The 19734-nt window shown below is 38.3% G+C and overlaps 1 long non-coding RNA gene across 1 annotated transcript; it reads right to left on the bottom strand.

Moving 5' to 3' along the window:
- Positions 1-16125: 16125 nt before the first annotated feature.
- Positions 16126-17461, bottom strand: LOC122020731. Its single transcript, XR_006122309.1, has 3 exons — positions 16665-17461; positions 16427-16518; positions 16126-16185 (listed from the first exon to the last, which is right to left on the bottom strand). It is a non-coding gene; the product is annotated as an uncharacterized LOC122020731 (long non-coding RNA).
- Positions 17462-19734: the final 2273 nt, after the last annotated feature.

Genomic DNA, 19734 nt, shown 5'->3' on the forward strand with positions numbered 1-19734 from the left:
CCCAAGTGATGCGATCTTCATTAGCAACCGGAGGACGAGGGCGGTTCCCAGTAGCTCCGGATTACATTTCATCCCCCATTTCATCAGCTGCATTCAAACGGATTTGATCAGCCAATCGAGTGTGCGCAAATTCCAAATTCAGCCACTGTTTCCTTGTGCGTTGAGGATTCCAGCCGGTTGTGAGCCCGAAGGATGTTTTCCGGAGGCTATGAACATTCATCTGGATTAGTTGGAAGCTTGGTTTGTAGCTGGTGGTCACCCGAAGGGTGTTTCTCAGAGGTTACTCTGCTTTTCGACAGAATGAAGAAGATTTGATCCGGGTTTGGATTTGTGGAATGTTAGGGTTTAGTTTTCATTTTCTTTATCTTTAATTTGTTCTCACATTTGCTCAGATCCTAAGATCTGATTCAATTTTCTTGTTATTTCTCTTGTTTCATGTTTTCTGCAAATTTGTTTCTAAGTTCTTGCTTACCATTCTGATTTATTGAATTACAGCAATCCAAATCTTGTTCAACTACTGATTAATTTGCAATCCAGTTAGTGTTTGACATTAGACGTTCTTGTTAGCATTAGTTTATTAGTTTTGGTTATTTAATTAGCAAAGTTTTTGTTCGGTTCATTGGATATGCTATGATTGTGCCATGCCTTTATGTTGAATGCTTATTTTGATGTATTGATTGCTACCTTTGCTCAATGCTATTGTGACTGAACGTTTGAGCTTGACTGTGAAGTTGATTGAGATTATTCATTGGATTTTGTTCCGGATTCTACAAGTGTGTTTGAACCTTGAGTTTAATTAGTGCTATGCTTGTAAATTGAGGAGATGATAATTGATTTATTAGATTAAATGATGCATTAGAATCTAAACTTAATTGATACCAATTTGTTGAGATTAAGTGGATCATGTTTAGATGAAAACAACATTTCTTTGAATCCATTTTACTTTGTTCTAGTGCATTCTTAAGAACTAGATATATTCAAGTTGAAATAAGGATTTGATTGGAATCAATTCTAGGGTTAACACACATTCACTAGTTTGCCCTTGGAAAAATACGACTTGGGACTCCTTACTACACGTGTTTCATTTAGTTTATGTGAGTTCCAATCTTTATCAATTTGGTGAGCCTTGTGACATGCAAAATGGCCGACACCAAATTTTGGCGCCGTTGCCCGGGAACAACTAGCAATGTGTGTTTATTTTAGATTGATCATTGATTGATTTTATTTGTTAGCATATTGATTGGTTTGATTGCTTATTCTTTTTGTATTTACATGTTGGTTTGTTCTTGAATTTTTAAATGTTTTTTCTGTTCGTATTATATGTGTTTGACACTTTATGCTTTTGAATCTTCTAATTTTGTTTGCTAGTGTTGTAGTGAAGAACAGGAGATTTCTTAAGCATGGATCCATATTTTCAGAATTTTGGAGGTGCAATGGAGAATTATCATTTTCAGCCTGAGTATCAATATTACCCATACATGAATCAACAAAATAGGTATGAGTCATTTTCAAATGGTTTTAATTCTAATTGGGTGGATCATTCATGTTTTAGGTGTGAAAATGCACAAGGACAATTTGTTGAGCTATATCCAGCCTACCAGAGTTCATATGGGTTCCAAGAAGTTTCAACATCTTTTACCCCACAACTTTTTCAACAAAACGAACCTCTAATGGATGAGACAACATGGAAACTCAGGGAGATTATGCAACAAATGAATGAACATCAAGAGAAACAAATCTCAAGGATACAGAACCTACAATTACAGTTAGACTAGATTGCATCATCCATCAATCAGTTGCAAGCACAAAACTCTAGTGGAGAGATGGAAAGTAGCGATTCTGTCAGGCCTGACCCTACTTCCATTAATTCACATGATTTTTTTAGTATTTTTTGTGACGATTATGTAATTATGTAGATTTCTAATCCTAATGATTTTGTTGTTGAAGATATTGTTAGTGATTCAGGTTCTGAACATATTTTTGAAAATGATTTAAGTGTAGGGGAGTGTTTACTAGAAGCATTACCTCAAGAATCACCAAGAGTTGAAGATGTAAATGTAGGGACTTGTGCTATGGAGCCAAGCACCCAAGAATCACTACATGAGGATGAACATTCACAAGAACAAGAGCTTGAGCCATATCATGATGAAAAGGAGGTAACAATCACCACTCCAGGTACCTTTCAACAAGAAAAGGTGAGTTTTTCTTGTGATTTATCGGAAAATTTAATAGAGGTACCAATCATTGATTTTATTAGTTGTGATTCATTCTTTGCTAAATTTTTTACTCACACTAATATTCTCCTATCTTCTTTTTACCCTACATGCGTGTGGGAGACGTTTTCTTTGATTGATGTTGTAGGAGAACATAAGCTTTCGGAGTGGATGCTTATACTGAACCGCCTAAGACCTCCAGAAAAAGCTTTGAAAGGAAAAATGAAGAATAAAAAGAATTTTAGTGGAACAACAATTACTCCATTTCCGATGTGAATTTTGTTGCTAAATCTTCTTTGACCACCGGAATGAAAGGGGAGTTGGTTCTAATTTAGTTTTCTTTTGCATTTTAATTCATGTTTTATTAATGAAATTCTTTTTATGCATTTCTTTAGTTACATACTTTACATTTGCATTTTACTTCCACACTTTGCTTTCATATTTTGCAATTTTGTTTAGTACATAGCATTTTATTTTTAATAAATCCTCCATGGAAGTTTCTAGTAATATTTTTAAGATGGTAAAAGTTTTTTTTAAAATTTGATCATCAATTTTAGGTCATTGGCATGATTGGATGCTTTTCTTACATGATATTGGTTAATTTGGTAGTGGATTCCAATTTGATTATTTGAGTTTGATTGCATGAATATTACCTAGTGAGGACCACTTAAAGCCTAATCACTATTTTATTTTGTGTGTATGCACTCATAGCAAATTAAACTCTAGAACTTGCTTTGCTTCTTTTCAAAATCACAATAGCATATGTATGTATGAAATGAAGGATATTTATCATTTTTGTTTCATCATAAATTCTAATTCTTTTCTCCACAATTTTCTTGAAACATTCTCATCTAGAATTCGAATTCTTTAGTATCTTTGCTTGTCATTCTTTCATTGAGAGTTTTGGTTGAATTCTTGGTGAGTTGAATCGACTAGATGGACAAAGAATTAAGTGTGGGGGAGGAAATTACATATGATCAAAGTTCATGAGATTGGGAATTTTGAGATTAGAGTGGAATGCTTTTCTGAATAGGGAAGATGTGAATTGATGGTTCATTAGATTGAATGCTTAACTTAATCATTCCTTGAGTTTATTCATGTATAGAGCAAGATTAAATAGTCTTGAATTCTAGAAATTGTTACTTTGGTGATACATTCAAGCTATTTGAAGACATAGGTTGAAGAAGATTTAAAAAAAAAATATGCTGAATCTGAACATTGTGTTGGAGCTATCTGATCAGGAAACAATGGAATTCAAGCTTGCATTTACTGGAAGCTAAATGAGAATTAAAGATAATGGCTTGATTAGAGAGAAGGGAAGCTTAAATTCTGAAAATCTCAAGTTGCTGGAAACTCAATGAAGTTGCTGAATTCTATTCTTTAGGCAGTATTCTGTGCTAATTTTTGGAGTATGGTTTTTAGCCAAATGAATTGAATTCAAGTTAATTGTTAGTGAGCAATTGATTGCCATAGTTCATGAAGATTCCGGAATTGCAGAAATTCAGTTATAAAAACCTGAATGCAGAAGTTGTAGAATTGTGTTTAACAGAATTGTGTTTCAGAATTCAAAAGTTGAAGCAATTCCATTTGAATCCAAGGTTTCTGTTGGAAGAAAAGAAAAGATGAATTTGTTTGGCTGATACTCAAGTAGGACAGTTCAAAAATTCTATGCCAAATTGATTACAGATTATCAACCAGAAGTCATAACCAAGTGAATTCTTTGAGTGCTACTTGACATTTGAAATGTTGTAACTTCATGTTTGATGCTGAACTAGATTGCTGAGCTTCTGGAACTTTCTTTGGAAGCTTTAATTCTGTTACAAACATATTCTTTTCCTGCATCCAGAATTTAGAATTTAGTTTCAATAACATTTGCGAATAGAAATCTTGTTTACCTAATATAAAATGCTATCCTTTGAGTGCATTGTGCCAAATTCTGAAATTGACAAGGAAACAATTTCATGTTGTTATTGGTCAAAATTAGAGTTAAAAGCATATTTCCGAGATGCTGAACTGAAAACTGTTAATGTATGAAACTGGTGCTAATTTTTGATGTTGAAGTGTAGTGAAATATGACACTTGAGTTGAGAATCTGAATTATGCTACTGTTGGAGCAGTAGTGGTTCTGCAGAATGCTGGAATTTACCTGGATTATCAACTCTGAAACTCTAGAATTAAAGGCTGAGTTTCTGAAAGGCAGATTCTGAAGATGTGTTTGCTAAGTTCTTATAATGTTTTTTGATCAATGAAGAGAAGAAAAAGGAAATCATAGAATCAGTTGCTGAAATTCTGATATGTATTATGATAGCAAGGTTGGGACTAAATGCAGTAATGATTTTACAGCTGAGCAATTTGATAGTTTTCGTTACAGCAGCTCCAAATTTGCTTCATGTTGTCTGATACAAGGCTGCAAACTTGGAAATTCTGTCAATAAGCTCAAGGAATTGAATTACGTGCTGTTACTACTGTGAATTTTGGGTTGTGTTATAATTCAGATATGAAAGTTTAACAACCTCTGTCGAGCTAAATACAGGAATCCAAAAAAAAAAAATTTTGGTGGCACACAAAGAGATATAAATTTCAAAAGTGTTCCTGAAATTCAGTCCAAGGAGTTGATATCTGTTGATGTTAAAAATCTGTTGTGTTGCTAGTTACCAGAAAAACCACAGAAAACAGAGAGAAAGGAAACAATCTGCAGAATGAAGACAAGAAAACAGTGGAGACATTGTATCATACATGATGAGTTTCAGATTTTGCATTGTTTTGAGTTCCAAAATGTTTCAATACTAAAGGATATCTTTCTTTAAGCTTCGAAAGAAAATGACTTGGGAGCTTTTCACAATATACTGTGAACAGAATTTGAAACTGTGAACTGTTTTGAGCAAGGTGAATGCATCTGTTGGTAACCTGATCTATTGGATAAAAATTCAGAATTTGACTGATAAGAACCTTTACACTCATGAAGTACTAGAAGATAGAATCATTTAATCTGAAAAGAAGGAAGGGAAGGATAATATTTGATACTTCTACATTGTGCTGGCTGGATACTGAATGAAGTTTTTCTGCATTTTGGAAAATGAGTTATAGCAAGCTTAAGTTGCTTAAATTTAGAAATCTTTGGAGGATGGTTTGATTGGGATCTTAAGAAGTCAGATGTAAAGAAATTGGAATTTTTGGAGGCTAAATGATGATTAGTTGTTAAAGTTCAGAACCTGTATAAAATTTCAGACATTCTGCAGTTGCTGTGCTATTTGGGGTTGTGTGAGCTAATCGCTGTTAAATTGAATTCCAACTATTGTTCTAGTCTTGTTAAATGCTAATCTAGGTTATATAAGTGTTTCCAAGATTTTTAGGCTGAGAATTTGATACATGACAGAAATATATGTTGAACCTGAAAACTGGTAATATATTCTGCAGATTGTGTTTAGTTACTGAATTTATAGTTATTGAAGTTTATATTCGAGCAGAATTTCTATCCATTTTAATAGATTGTGGGAAAGCTTTGCTGCATATCGAATACAAAGAGGAAATATAATCTTCGGGCAAAACAATTTCTGAAGTAAATTCTGAAACACAATCCAAAAATTGTGTGCCAACTAAGAACCTACAGAATTGGATTCTGACTTCAAGAAGTCAGATTGGGGGCTAAGTTTTCTTGCTTGCTTACTATTGTCCATTCTTTTTATTTCTATCAAGATTTGAAACCCGGAATTCTGGGAATTGCAGAATTCTGACCTTGGAATCATGTTTCTGAAACTTATGACTAGAATTCTGGATTTCTGAAAATGCTAGCTGGTGGCTGCAGCAGTGAGAAAATATACAGAAAATGTGCAAGTTTGTGCCAGATTCCAGATTTTGATTTACTGAATTCTTAGATACTAGCACCAATTCTAAGAACATCTGAACTATTGTTGATGCTGCAGTAAAAATCTGTTGCAGAATTCGGTTGCTGTTTTTATCCAAAATTTTAAAAAATTTTGCAGCAAGTGTTTTGTGGGAAGTCAGATGAAGAAAAAGGAAGTTTATGCAAGATTTGTGACAAGTTCCAGTGATTGTTTTTCAGTTTGTTAGTACTTGATTCTTTAGAGTCTTGACTAGAAGATGATAAATCATTTTGATTCCATGAGGAGTTGCATTGTCCGAGATGGCCAAATGTTTAAGTGTGGGGATGGGAGCTCTTCTCCATTAGTTGATTTGAGATTATTTGAGCTTTCAAAGTTATGGAATGAAGGGAAAAAAAACAGTAAAAACAGTGAAGAAAGAAAAAAATGGCACATTCAAGAGAGTATCAAAGTTGGAGATAGAATATCAAGATTCTATGTTTGCATTCAAATTGAAGGAGAGGTTAGCTTGATACTTTGAAGTCGTAATAACAAATGGTATTCATCTCTTTTTACATCAAATTGGTCAACTCATCAAGTATATTCCTCCAATACTCTTATCTTTCCATATTTTTCATTAATGCCTTTTCTTTTGCCATTTCATCCACTTAAATTGCTATTTTTGATTCCATTTTAAATTTTTGATGATAAAATCCTTTTGATTCATGTATGATATGTTTATGGTGGTGGAGAATTAGAAACTAAGCAAGCTTATGGTAGTGAAATGTTGTGAGTGACATTGAGTGAGCTCCACTTATACACATTTTTGAGTGCGAGAGTTAGAATAGGTAAATCCATTGTGAGATTGCAACTTGCTTAATTTTTCAATTGGATTGAAACTACCATACCTACTGATTATTGTTTAGATTGTATTCATGATTGTTTGTGATCTTTAAGATGACCTTAATTAAATTCTTTTTACCATTTTCTAGATATTGCTAGGGAATTACTATGGAGATGATTTTTAGTTTTTTCTTGACTTGAACGGGACGTCCAAGATTAAGTGTGGGGGATTTGATAACCATGATTTTGGCTATATTATCTTGATTCATAATGCATGCTTTTGATGGTTTATTCATAGCTTAATCTCACATATACATTATATTTCATAATTGCATGTGATCTTGGACTTAATTGCAATTTAGCCAATTATCATGATATGTGATGCTAATATTTGCTTATGATTTTGTAGGCATCAAAAGGGTCATGGACCCGATCAGATCAGGTCATACTTGGGCTTAAATCAAGGGCTAATCAAGTCGATCAAGCCTTCAAGTGTTCTGGACCGTCCATTAAAGATCAAGCAGATCTGGGCCATCCATTGAAGATTTGGTCAATCCAACCTAATGAGAAGTACATCTCAACCGTTGATGAAGATCTAGAGCTTTCTATTATGTAACGACCCACCTTCTACACTACTACTACTCTCTGAAGGTGGACGCTACTTAACTACTAACTCTACTTAACTGCCCCGTGAGGAGTCCCTACCGAAAAAATTTCGACAGCATCTCCCCTGTACAGGTGACAATATCTTAAATACAAACACTATATACATCAACCACAGGCGGCTGAAACATATATCAAACAACTCATGCAGTAAATAATCCAAAACAAGAGAGAACTATACCAGAAATCATCACACAAGATCACAATTCATCTACTATGTCCTAATAACATCAAGATAACATATACCATCCCGAATACTTCTAACATAGCAAAAGGAAAAGAAAACTAAAAGAAACTCCTTTCTAGTCCCAAGGTTTCCATAGTCCAAGCATCGCACATCCACCACACATCTCCTTGTCGCCTTCTTTCTGACTATAGCTTCCCTTTACCTTTATCTGCAGTAGGAGGAAATGCAAACTATAAGCGAATTGCTTAGTAAGCGCTATCTAACTCACAAAAACTCGATAAACATGTATATAACAAAAAGAAACATGCTAAAGCTGAATGCTTAAGAAGAAAACTACTCATGCTCATCTATTAGCAATAAATCAAATTAACTAAAATGCTAACATGTAAAGCTACTCATGCTATACAAGAATAAAGATGGAATCATCTAGAAATAAGACTAATCATGCTCAATAAACTCATAAGGAAAACAAATGAAAACTGATACTGTGTGTTTAGAATTAAAAAAGCTAAACTTTGCTAGTTCTAAACATAGGTGATACTTGTTTCATTTACTTATAGCCTTATACTTGAAATTAAGATTTAACTTTCTTCTTCTCTTTCTTGGGCCCAGGCTTAGTACCAAAAATGTGCGCTCTCTAATAGAGACTGAGGTAGCGAGCCTCCAGTCCTATAAGGGTAAAGACCTCGGTCTTACCAGGGCCAAGACCTCGGAATTGGTCACCTGGACTTGTTTAACAACAACCTCGGAAGTCAGGTACTAGCCTCATACTTTAAATTACTTGTTATCTTTTCTAATTAGACCTTGGTCTTTTCTCTACTCGTAACTTATCATAATCCTCTAAAAAGGTTTAATAGAACTCTTATCTTTTCCACCTACAAGCAGATCCTAGAGTTTTTATAGAGCAACAGGATTCTTTAAGTAGGTATCAACAGAATAAATCAAAGGAAAGCAAATCTGACTTCTTTAAGCATGCAACAATAAACATAAATTAAAGGAAAGCAAATCTGCACTCTCTAAGCATGCTACAATAAACATAAATCAAAGGAAAGAAAATCTGAGCTCTCTAAGCATGCTATAGTAAACATAAATTAAAGAAAGAAAGATCTGCATTCTTAAAAAAAACTGCATACACTTAGAGAGTAGCTGTTTATGCTTGTTAAAGTAACGAAGTAACTAAAACTGCAATGCTAATAATAGGGCTGATCATGTTTGTTAAAATAGCAAAGAAAACTAATACTATGTACTTAGATTAAAGGTTGTTCGTGCCCTCTAAATAGCACAAAAAGGTCTAAACAGAAAATGCTAAACATAGGGTTGTTCGTGCCCATTAATGGCACAAAAAGATCTAAACTTGTATGCTAAATATAAGGGTTGTTCCAACTAGTTAAGAAAGCATAAGAAACTAAATCTGAAACTGAAATCTTATACCTTGATACAAGGTTAACAAAAGGAAAACTAAAGAGAACTAAATCTGAAACTTGAGCACGAAGAGGAAAACTAAAACTACACGGTAAGAAAAACTAAATCTTATACTTGCTAAACTGCAAATTGAAAAGAACTAGATGCTTATAGGAATCTAAAATTCTACACTTCTACTAAATATGGTACACGCCTACTGCCAAAACAAAAAGAAGTAGATACTTAAAGAAAACAGCAAAATTCTGCACTGCTAAAGGAAATAAACTGCAATTCAAAGGAAACTAGATATTTGATGCAAGAATCTGAAATGCTTAACACCTACTGTACATGCCCAATTAATTGCAACCTAACTCAAAACTGAATTACTATCTACCAGGTCTGAAGAAATCCAAATCACATGCTTAAACTATACCATTTACTTCCTTCCTTTGTGATTCACGGTAGCAAACTCAAACACAACATCACTCTTCAAGGCTTACTTCGAAAATCAAGAAGAATTCGAAACTACTCCTACCACAGGTGAGTAGCAACTTACCTAGCGTTCTTGGACTTACAACCGAGAAGATGACGACTTAGGGTTCGGAGGAGGTGAAGATCTCGGCAATCCCTTCCTATCCGCGTGTTCTCCTTGACGAGAAGACCATGAATCTGTGAACGACTTCCAAAAAGAAGTCCTCGTCGGCCGCCAGAGAGGAACCCTACGTCCGACGTCGCTTCCTCCCGAGAGGAGCAGCCGCACGCGTCGGGAGAGGATCGAGAAGCAAAGTTTTGATTTTTTTTGGCAAGGAAGGAAAAACCTAATCCCTTTATAATTAGGTTTAAATTTTTGGCTCCAATTATAACTTAACTATATTTGTTCCCCTTCCTTTTCAAGAAAAACTCTTCTGACCACTTGGCTAGCTCGACCCGCTAAAGACTTGTACGAGCCTTAGGTCGCGGGTTCGAACCTCGGCTCGTACAAATTTTTTTGGTCAAAACTTCTTTCTTTTTGTAAACATACTAAACGACCTTCAAAAATTACGTAAAAATACTCTAAAAATTTCTAAAAATCTCTAGAATATTTCTAAAGCATTTCCAAATATTTTTAAGGACTTTTGGAACTTAAAACAAGGAAAATTAGGTCGTTACATATTATGATCTGAGATATCTCCACTGTTGATCGAGCTCGATTTAATCTGGACCGTCCGATCAGATTTGAAAGGAGTATAAAGGCTTTGAGAAGCTACAGTGTAAGTTCGAGCTCGGCGTTTTCGCGACCACTGTTCCTGCGTCTTCTTCTTCTCCGTGACGCCGCAGCCTCCCATTCCACATTTCAGATCCGTGAGCAATTCTTCTTCATCGCCGGCGATTCCCGAGCTCCGGCGATCTCCGTCCTAGGTCACAGAGAGTGGTCGAGGGTGTTTCCCAGTCCGTGCGTTGAATCTGATTTCCATCCGCGATCCAGGCTGAGGGTGTTTCCCAAGTGATGCGATCTTCATTAGCAACCGGAGGACGAGGGAGGTTCCCAGTAGCTCCGGATTACATTTCATCCCCCATTTCATCAGCTGCATTCAAACAGATTTGATCAGCCGATCGAGTGTGCGCAAATTCCATATTCAGCCACCGTTTCCTTGTGTGTTGAGGATTACAGCCGGTTGTGAGCCCGAAGGATGTTTTCCGGAGGCTATGAACATTCATCTGGATTAGTTGGAAGCTTGGTTTGTAGCTGGTGGTCACCCGAAGGGTGTTTCTCAGAGGTTACTCTGCTTTTCGACAGAATGAAGAAGATTTGATCCGAGTTTGGATTTGTGGAATGTTAGGGTTTAGTTTTCATTTTCTTTGTCTTTAATTTATTCTCACATTTTCTCAGATCCTAAGATCTGATTCAATTTTCTTGCTATTTCTCTTGTTTCATGTTTTCTGCAAATTTGTTTCTAAGTTCTTGCTTACCATTCTGATTTCTTGAATTACAACAATCCAAATCTTGTTCAACTACTGATTAATTTGAAATCCAGTTAGTGTTTGACATTAGACATTCTTGTTAGCATTAGTTTATTAGTTTTGGTTATTTAATTAGCAAAGTTTTTGTTCGGTTCATTGGATATGCTATGATTGTGCCATGCCTTTATGTTGAATGCTTATTTTGATGTATTGATTGCTACCTCTGCTCAATGCTATTGTGACTGAACGTTTGAGCTTGACTGTGAAGTTGATTGAGATTATTCATTGGATTTTGTTCCGGATTCTACAAGTGTGTTTGAACCTTGAGTTTAATTAGTGCTATGCTTGTAAATTGAGGAGATGATAATTGATTTATTAGATTAAATGATGCATTAGAATCTGAACTTAATTGATACCAATTTGTTGAGATTAAGTCGATCATGTTTAGATGAAAACAACATTTCTTTGAATCCATTTTACTTTGTTCTAGTGCATTCTTAAGAACTAGATATATTCAAGTTGAAATAAGGATTTGATTGGAATCAATTCTAGGGTTAACACACATTCACTAGTTTACCTTGGAAAAATACGACTTGGGACTCCTTACTACACGTGTTTCATTTAGTTTATGTGAGTTCCAATTTTTATCAATTTGGTGAGCCTTGTGACATGCAAAATGGTCGACACCAGCGGGCCATCAACGCGAGGTGGCTTTGGTGCTTTTGCTCTTCAACCTCCGATTCCTCTGAAGGCGAGTCGCCCCACGTTGCTTTAAGTGTCTTCTTCTTGGTTATCTTTGACTTATCGTTCTTCAATTTTGGGCACTCGTGCTTGTAGTGACCCTTCTTGTTGCACCCGAAGCAGGTCATGTTTCTTGGTTCAGTTGTGGAGTTGATCTTCTGCAGGTCTTTTCTGCTGAAGTTCTTCTTCCTTCTGGTGAACATCTTCCTTACTAAGTTCACCAGATATTCTTCGTCTTCTGAATCTTGGTCAGACTCATCTTCTGGTTTAGACTTAGTGTTTGTCTTTTCCTTGGAGGAACCTACAGACAAAGCGATACCTTTCTCGGTTCTGGAATTAGTTTGCTCGTGTAGCTCAAGTTTGCAAAACGGCTCATCTAATTTTAACTTAGAAAGATTCTTCGAAATCTTGTAGGCATCCACGATGGATGCCGATAATGCATTTCAAGGAAATGCGTTTAGAGCGTACCTGATCAAATCGCGATTCTCCATTTGGTGGCCTATAGCGTGAAGTTAGTTGAGGATGTCTTTGATCCTCACATGGAGCTGACTTGCCGTCTCTCCTTATTTCATTTTAATATTAAATAATCTATTTAGAAAAAGATCACATTTAGTTACCTTGGCGTCGCTCATTCCTTTGTGTAGTTCGACTAGCTTGTCCCATAGTTCCTTCGCATTTTGGTGTGAGCCCACGCAGTTCAGCTCTTTCTTCATCAGCCCACATTGCAATGTGTTTAGGGCTTTGAAATCTGTGTGGGCTTTCTTCTTCATGTCCGGATTCCACTGTTCCGAGTCCAGTGGATTTTCAAAGTTGTCGACCAGCGCCTTGTACCCTCTAGTGACGTTAAACCACTGGTCGAAGTTGGTCTTAAGATAGACCTCCATTTGCTTCTTCCAGTAGGGAAAATCATCATCGTTGAATAGAGGGGGATGAACTGTACTGAAACCTTCGATTTGAGACATTTTACCTTGCACCAAAAAAAAATAAGGAAAAAGAAATCTCAAGACTTGGTCTTGGATTAGCAGTGTGGGAGAAAGAAAGAAATTTAAGACTGAATTGGTGTTGCACCAATTCAATTTAATTTACTATGAAAAAAGATCCAAAAAGGCAACGATACTAGTTTGGATTATTTCAAAAAATTTAAAGCCAAAAGAAATTTAAAAAGAAATTCACCCCTTTTGTTTGATTGGTGGTTGCACCAAATTAGAGCGGTACCTGCTTTGATATCACTTGTTAGATCGTAGAGCTCGCTAGAGGGGGGGGGGGGGGGGGGGAATAGCGATTTCAAATTTTGGATTAAGTACGCAGCGGAAAAAGTACAAACAAATGCTAGCACGAACCAGTTTTACTTGGTTCGGAGCCTTGGTCGACTCCTACTCCAAGACCCGTACTCGTCGAGTGCTTTCGTTGGGCAATCACTAATAGTTCAAAAATTGATTACAATAGTAAGTACAATAACTATTATAAGGAAAATACCGACAACAATAAGAAAACAAAACTTGAGCCACAGGTTGTCGGAGAGACTTCGTAGTGTCACAGGAGCAGAGTGCAACAGAGCAGTTGTTAGCAGAAGTTGTTGTTTTTGATGCTCCGTGGAGGCCTTCTTTTATAGGCATGCTCTGGGCGTCCGGATCCCTTCAGGGCGCCTGGATCGTGACATCGACCGTCCAATCAGCGCTCGCATAACTGTCAGGATAACTTTTGCCTTCTGGACGCCCAGACCACCTTTCTCCAGAAAGTCCTTCTTCTGCAAGAAAGTGTTAGTCCAAGGTAAAATAACAGCTAAACTACCCTACAAAACAGAAGTTAGCACAATTATAGTAAAATAGTAGTAATTAGATTCTGTCTCACTGAAATCGGAATCTAGTCACGATCTCAACTTAGATTTCCAAAATGGTTCTAAGTTGGATCGACGCCTACTGTTCCCTCGAATGGGGAACACGCTCTCACAAAGTCACTCTCCTCCAGTGACTTACCTTAACTTACCTGCTAGACGTCCAGTTAGCCCGTTGACTCGTCTGGACTTCGTGCCAGCTATCAGGTCAGCCCGTCGACCTAGCTGGACTTCGTGCCAGATATCCGGTCAGCCTGTCGACCAGTCTAGACTTCGTGCCAGCTATCAGGTCAGTCCGTCGACCTAGTTAGGCTTTGTGCCAACTATCAGGTCAGCCCGTCGACCTAGCTAGGCTTTGTGCCAGCTATCAGGTCAGCCCGTCGACTTAGCTGGTCTTCGTGTCAGCTATCAGGTCAGCCCGTCGACCTAGTTGGACTTATCCTACACACTTATTCAAAGTATTAGATCATATTGAAACTAACTTAACTTTATTTTGTCATTCATCAAAACCTGAGTTAGACCGCCAGTGCTAACCACACCAACATACTCTTCCACAGCACCTCCTTCCTCGGATGCACTGAGCCCGTCGACTCTCTTTCCATGCCATCCTTCTCACTAGCTGCATCTTCTACTAGACTTCTTGTGTTCCTAAATTCTTGCCCACTCAGACACAAGGCATCAAAATCATAAGATCTAACTTAACTTAGTTGACCGCATCAAAAATAACCCTGGGTACTTACACATAGTCCATCAAAATAAAGGGTGTTATATGTCTTCCTTTATAGGAGGTGACAGTATAAGCTTCGAAGTCAACATTGGTTTTTCAAAATGAATAAAATGTTGGACTCGTATAAGTCTGCTAGAGAGGGGGGGGGGGGGGTGAATAACCTGCAATTAAATTTAGCAATTATCTTGATATTGTTTTAGCAAAGACATACACTAATTAAAAAGTAGAGATAATTTTCATAAAAGAAAAGTAAGAGGCTTTGATCCTCTTCGCAATGGCTTCGGTCCGAAGACATACACTAATTGTCACACCCCGGAGGAGTCCCTGTCCGAAGAAATTTCGACAGCATCTCCCCTGTACGGCGGACAATCTGAAACTTTCTACATATCCATATACCTCAGCCACATGCGGCTGGAATAACAACGATAATAAAATACAACACACAGGCATTCCACGCAGTTTAATAAGAAATAAACAAATCAGTAATACCATGACTCAAAAACAACCCTACTCCACTACACTCATAAAACTCAAATCCGATTTTTCCTACTCCACTACACTCATAAAACACAGATCCGACGAACTCACCTCTTCTGCCGTCCAGGCAGGCATGTAGTAGAACAAAACCAAATCATACCAAAATCCATTTACGATAAGAATCCATACAAGATCCATAAGTAAAACCAATACAAGACTAAGACATAGTCTGATAGAGATAAAAAAAATAACAACTCGAGATCAGCAGAGGACTAGCACTACGTGCAATGCGGACTAGCGACTGGAACGGCGAAAATATCAGCGGAGGAGGGTGTGAGTCCAACACCAACAGTCAGGTGATATCATAATAAAGTAAATAACGAGAAACTGTAATCACCAGGACCTCCTATACGGATATAAGGGTCGTCAGACCAAATACCTCATGTCTCCTGTATGCATATCAATCATATACAACCACCAAAATGCATCATCCAAAATGCAGCAATCACAAGCAATATATGCAACCATGCATAAGATGCAAATAACATGGCCACCCCTGACGCCAATCAGCCACCTCACATGCGATGGTGAGATCGAGTGGGTAGGGCTATGACAACTATGCACTCTGTCATCACTACTCCTGAGTGACCGAGTAGACAGGATGCTGTCAAAGTACACATATCCTCCTACCCAAACATAGTGGAGGAGCCTAAGCTCTCATCTCCCGGTGTCATAGTCAAGAGGAGGGATCCTTGCCCGCTACCATGCTGCAGTCATCGCTACCCATGAGTGGACCAGCGGAGCCCTGACAAGCAAAACTGCACACACCTTGCTCGATATACCACTAACCCATGAGTGGTGGTGTGTACAGATACATGTAACTGGCGATGTGCTCAACAATAATGGAGCAGACAATCGCACAGCATGCAATCATGCAAGATGATGCATGACACTAAACATGACAATATCATGAATAGCATAGCATGCTCCATACATAAATATAAAATGTGTACCACAAGACAATGAATCAAATGGAAGGTACACAAACAGATAGGGTATCAAATAAACCCTAGGTCCTGAACATAATGTCTCATATGGTTGTGTCACTACCTAAAAGCATGAATGATCAGGTAAATAATAACATGCAGTGCATAATAAGTAAACAAACAAACATGTAATAGATCATGTAGTGACCAACCGAAACAAATGGAAGAAACACAATCATTGCTATATGTTAAACACATTATTATGCATATCAAAAGACATAAGTCAAAGTACCCGCCTCCAAATCGAAAAGTCCAAACTGGTAGTCGAGATACACGTCTCGCGTCAAAGTCCTGTGTCACCAATATAGATATATTTTATTTAGCTACAATTTATATAAATAGCTAAATAAAATTCCTAAGTACTATTTAGGGCAAAACCCTAAACCATAATCCTCAACCTACCTAAATCAAATCTAACGGTTAATTAGAATTAGTTTTCCTAATCCCAAATCCACTCATTAAAATAATAATCCATACATAAATCAATTACACTAATCATGAAGTCATAACTTCTTAATTGAACTACTCTTACCTCTACCTCATTGCTAGAACAGAGGTGATTGACTGTCGGATGTCCTACACATTTCTTCAAACACCGAACGACCACATTCATGTCTCCAACCCCTGCATAACCAGAGACGAAGGAGTTAATTAACACCTCATTGCTCACAGACATAACTTCGAGCACAGGTGGACTGATCAAGTAACACGCACTTGGAGTCCATATCAATGAAAAATTACCTACATAGAGGTTGAAGATAATCCCTAACCTGACAACGTACGCCAGGAACTGTGGTTGTGGTCGATGAAAGAGGTGGTGGCAATGAATCAAAGGAACAATGGTCCACGGGCAAGAATATCAGCATAACCAGTGGTGAGTAGGTGATCGGCTCTGCTCCCTGTGAGTACTCGGTGTCCACGACCAAGAGTAGGTAAGCGACAACCAACGTTAGCATTGCTCTGTGTGGGAAGAGGGCGACACTTAGGCATCGGTGCTCGGCCTCGTAGCCACAATCACGGCTCGAGCAGGGAGAATGGCGGCGAATCAGGTGCTAGGGCACCTCTGGAATGAAGCGCGTGTGCCGGTGCTCTGAAAAGGAGAACAAAAGGGCCGGCGCTAGGGTACTCCTCGGAGAAGTAGCCGGCGACGGTGCTAGGGATAAGGAGAAATTGGCCGGCGACACTGCTGCTCGGCGCAAGATGGTGGCGTCGGGATCACTCCGCGAGGGCGGCTGTCGGCAGAGGAGAGGAAGCTTTTGTGGGCGTCGGCGCCATCGACAAGGAAACTAGGACACATCGGTGATCGGGCAGTGCTCGGGTGTCGCCGAAGCGGAGGCGTCGACGAGAGATCTAGGGCACGGTGGCGTCGTCGGGCAGAGACAAGAGGGAGGAGGACAACGCTAGGGCAAAGAAGCGGCTCGGCCGGCGGTGGCTCGTGCTCACCGGCGCTTGGGCAGGGACAGAGGAGAAGGGAAGAAGTAGAAGGAGAAGGGCGATCGGGTTGGCTTGGGAGAAGACAACCGCAAGGGTGCGGCGCAGGTTCGGCGAGGATCGGGGGAAAAGAAACGGGAACAAGAAATAAATGAGAAAGAAAAGAAATTAAAAAGGAAATTAAAACATTTCCTCAATTAAATGGGTAGCCTAAACAGGCTTTCCCAGGGCCCGTTTTTATCCCCGTTAATTCGTCCGTAGGAGCTCCGAAAAATTCTCGAAAAATTTCCAAAAATTTTAGAAAATTCCCTTATTAATATTCGCCTATTTCCGATATGTTACATGGTTAGCTTTCAATATTAGGTTTTGACTTGTCTCTTTTTCTTTTCTTAGATCTGCACATTTTGATTTGTGTAATTCAAAAGTAGAAAATAAATTCTCTAAAGTACATACCTTAAGATCCTTAGAAATGTAGAAGGAGTCCACCATATACATCCATTCTAGTATTCTCGGGAGCGCATTTAACACATACCTTAGTGAATCTTGATTTGTTACCATTTCTCCGAAATTCATTAGTTCCGTGTTAAACTCCTTGATTCTTTCATGTAGATGAGCTACTATCTCTTCCTTTTCTATCCGTAGGTTGCTGAGTTGGTTCCGAAGTAGATCGCATCTTGCAAGTTTAGAGTCTAAGGTCTCTTCATGCAGCTCTAGGAATTTCTCCTAAAGTTCTTTAGCTGAGTCATAGCTGCCGATCCGATTGACTGTTTAGGGTGAAAGAACACTCAACAGATGGAACTATGCTTTATCATTTGCTACAAAGTTGGCTTGCTCCTTCATGCTCCACAAGTGCTCTTCTTTTTCAACTCTGTGCTAATCTATGGATGCTACCAAATCATATTTAATAGTAAACTGTTGGACCCCGTGGATATTTTGATGTGATCAACCAAGTTAGGTTAGATCCTTCTTGTTATTTGATCCCTGTGTCTAAGTGTGCAGGAACTTAGGAACGCAGGAAGTCGAGCGGAAGACGCAGCTAGCGAGAAGGACGGCACGGGAAGGGAGCCGATGGGCTCGGTGCGTCCGAAGGACAAAAGAGCTGCGGAAGAGTACACCGGTGGACAAGAAGAACGTGCGCTGTGTTCAAGGGATGAGAAGCTGGGTCGGAAGCCTGCTCGAGGAGAAGGTTGGAAATTGGGTTCGGGTGAGCCCTATTTCGGTTGGCCGAAATCACCCAAGCGATCGGAGCTTCGGAAGAAGAAGAAAAAGATAAGCTAGAAACTATTTATACCATGCAATTCGAGGCGCCTCAGACCAGTCCCAGGCGCCTCAGACCAGTCCGAGGCGCCTCCATCACCTTGAAGGCGCCTCAAACCAGTCCGAGCCGCCTTCAAGGGCATTGGAGGTGCCTCAGATCCAGTCTTCTTGACCATTTGCAATCGGATAGAGTTTATCCGGTCAAACTGCTTGGAGGCGCCCTCAACCCTCTTGGAGGCGCCTTCAACACTCGAGATAAGATTTCTAGGAGCTATATAAAGACCCCTGGAGCTAGGAAATTCATCAATCAACTCTGTAACAACTTCCTAGCAACTTCTATGCTCTCTTATTGTGTAAAAGGCTTCTCCGCCTTCAGAGAATGAGCCTTTTCTAGTGCACTTTCCCACCGCCTTGGATTAACAACCCCTTGGGTTGTAACCAACACTACAATAAAAACCTTCATAGACATCGGTTTTCCACCGGTGTCTATTTGATTTTCGACCGATGTCTATGAAGCCGATGTTAAAAGTCTGCCATTTTAGACATCGGGTTAAAACCGGTGTAGTATCACTTAACGACACCGGTCTTCGAATCGGTTATTAACCGGTGTAGTATCACTTAACGATACCGTTTCATCAATGGTGTAAAACCGATGTAATATTGTATGTTAATAACACCAGTTTTGGCAGCGGTAAATGACCGATGTAATATTACTTTATAACACCGGTTTTACATCGGTGGAAAACCGATGTAATATGTATATTTTTTAACAGCACAGATTTGATTTTAAAACCGACAATAACAAAAAAAAATACACAAATATTCACAAATTGTACAAATATTCTTCATTCAATAATATCCATAAAATACACAAATATTCACAAATTATATAAATAATCTTCTTACAACAATATCCATAAAATACCCAAACATTCTTTTTACATCAAAAGCTAACTAATAGATATCAAAATCAAAGTATAACATTCTGTTAACACATCAAGGTACAATTGTCTCAAATGTAATCTAGCATGCATTCAGCCCACTCGAACCGCACTTCATCAATTTCAACTCTGGAGTACTTGAGATTTGTAAACTGTAAAAACACATAAATCCACCATATGTCAAATAACTAAAACAGATGTGTGCATGTAT

This window comes from Zingiber officinale, chromosome 9A, assembly GCF_018446385.1.
Source record: "Zingiber officinale cultivar Zhangliang chromosome 9A, Zo_v1.1, whole genome shotgun sequence".
Classification (NCBI taxonomy): Eukaryota; Viridiplantae; Streptophyta; class Magnoliopsida; order Zingiberales; family Zingiberaceae; genus Zingiber; species Zingiber officinale.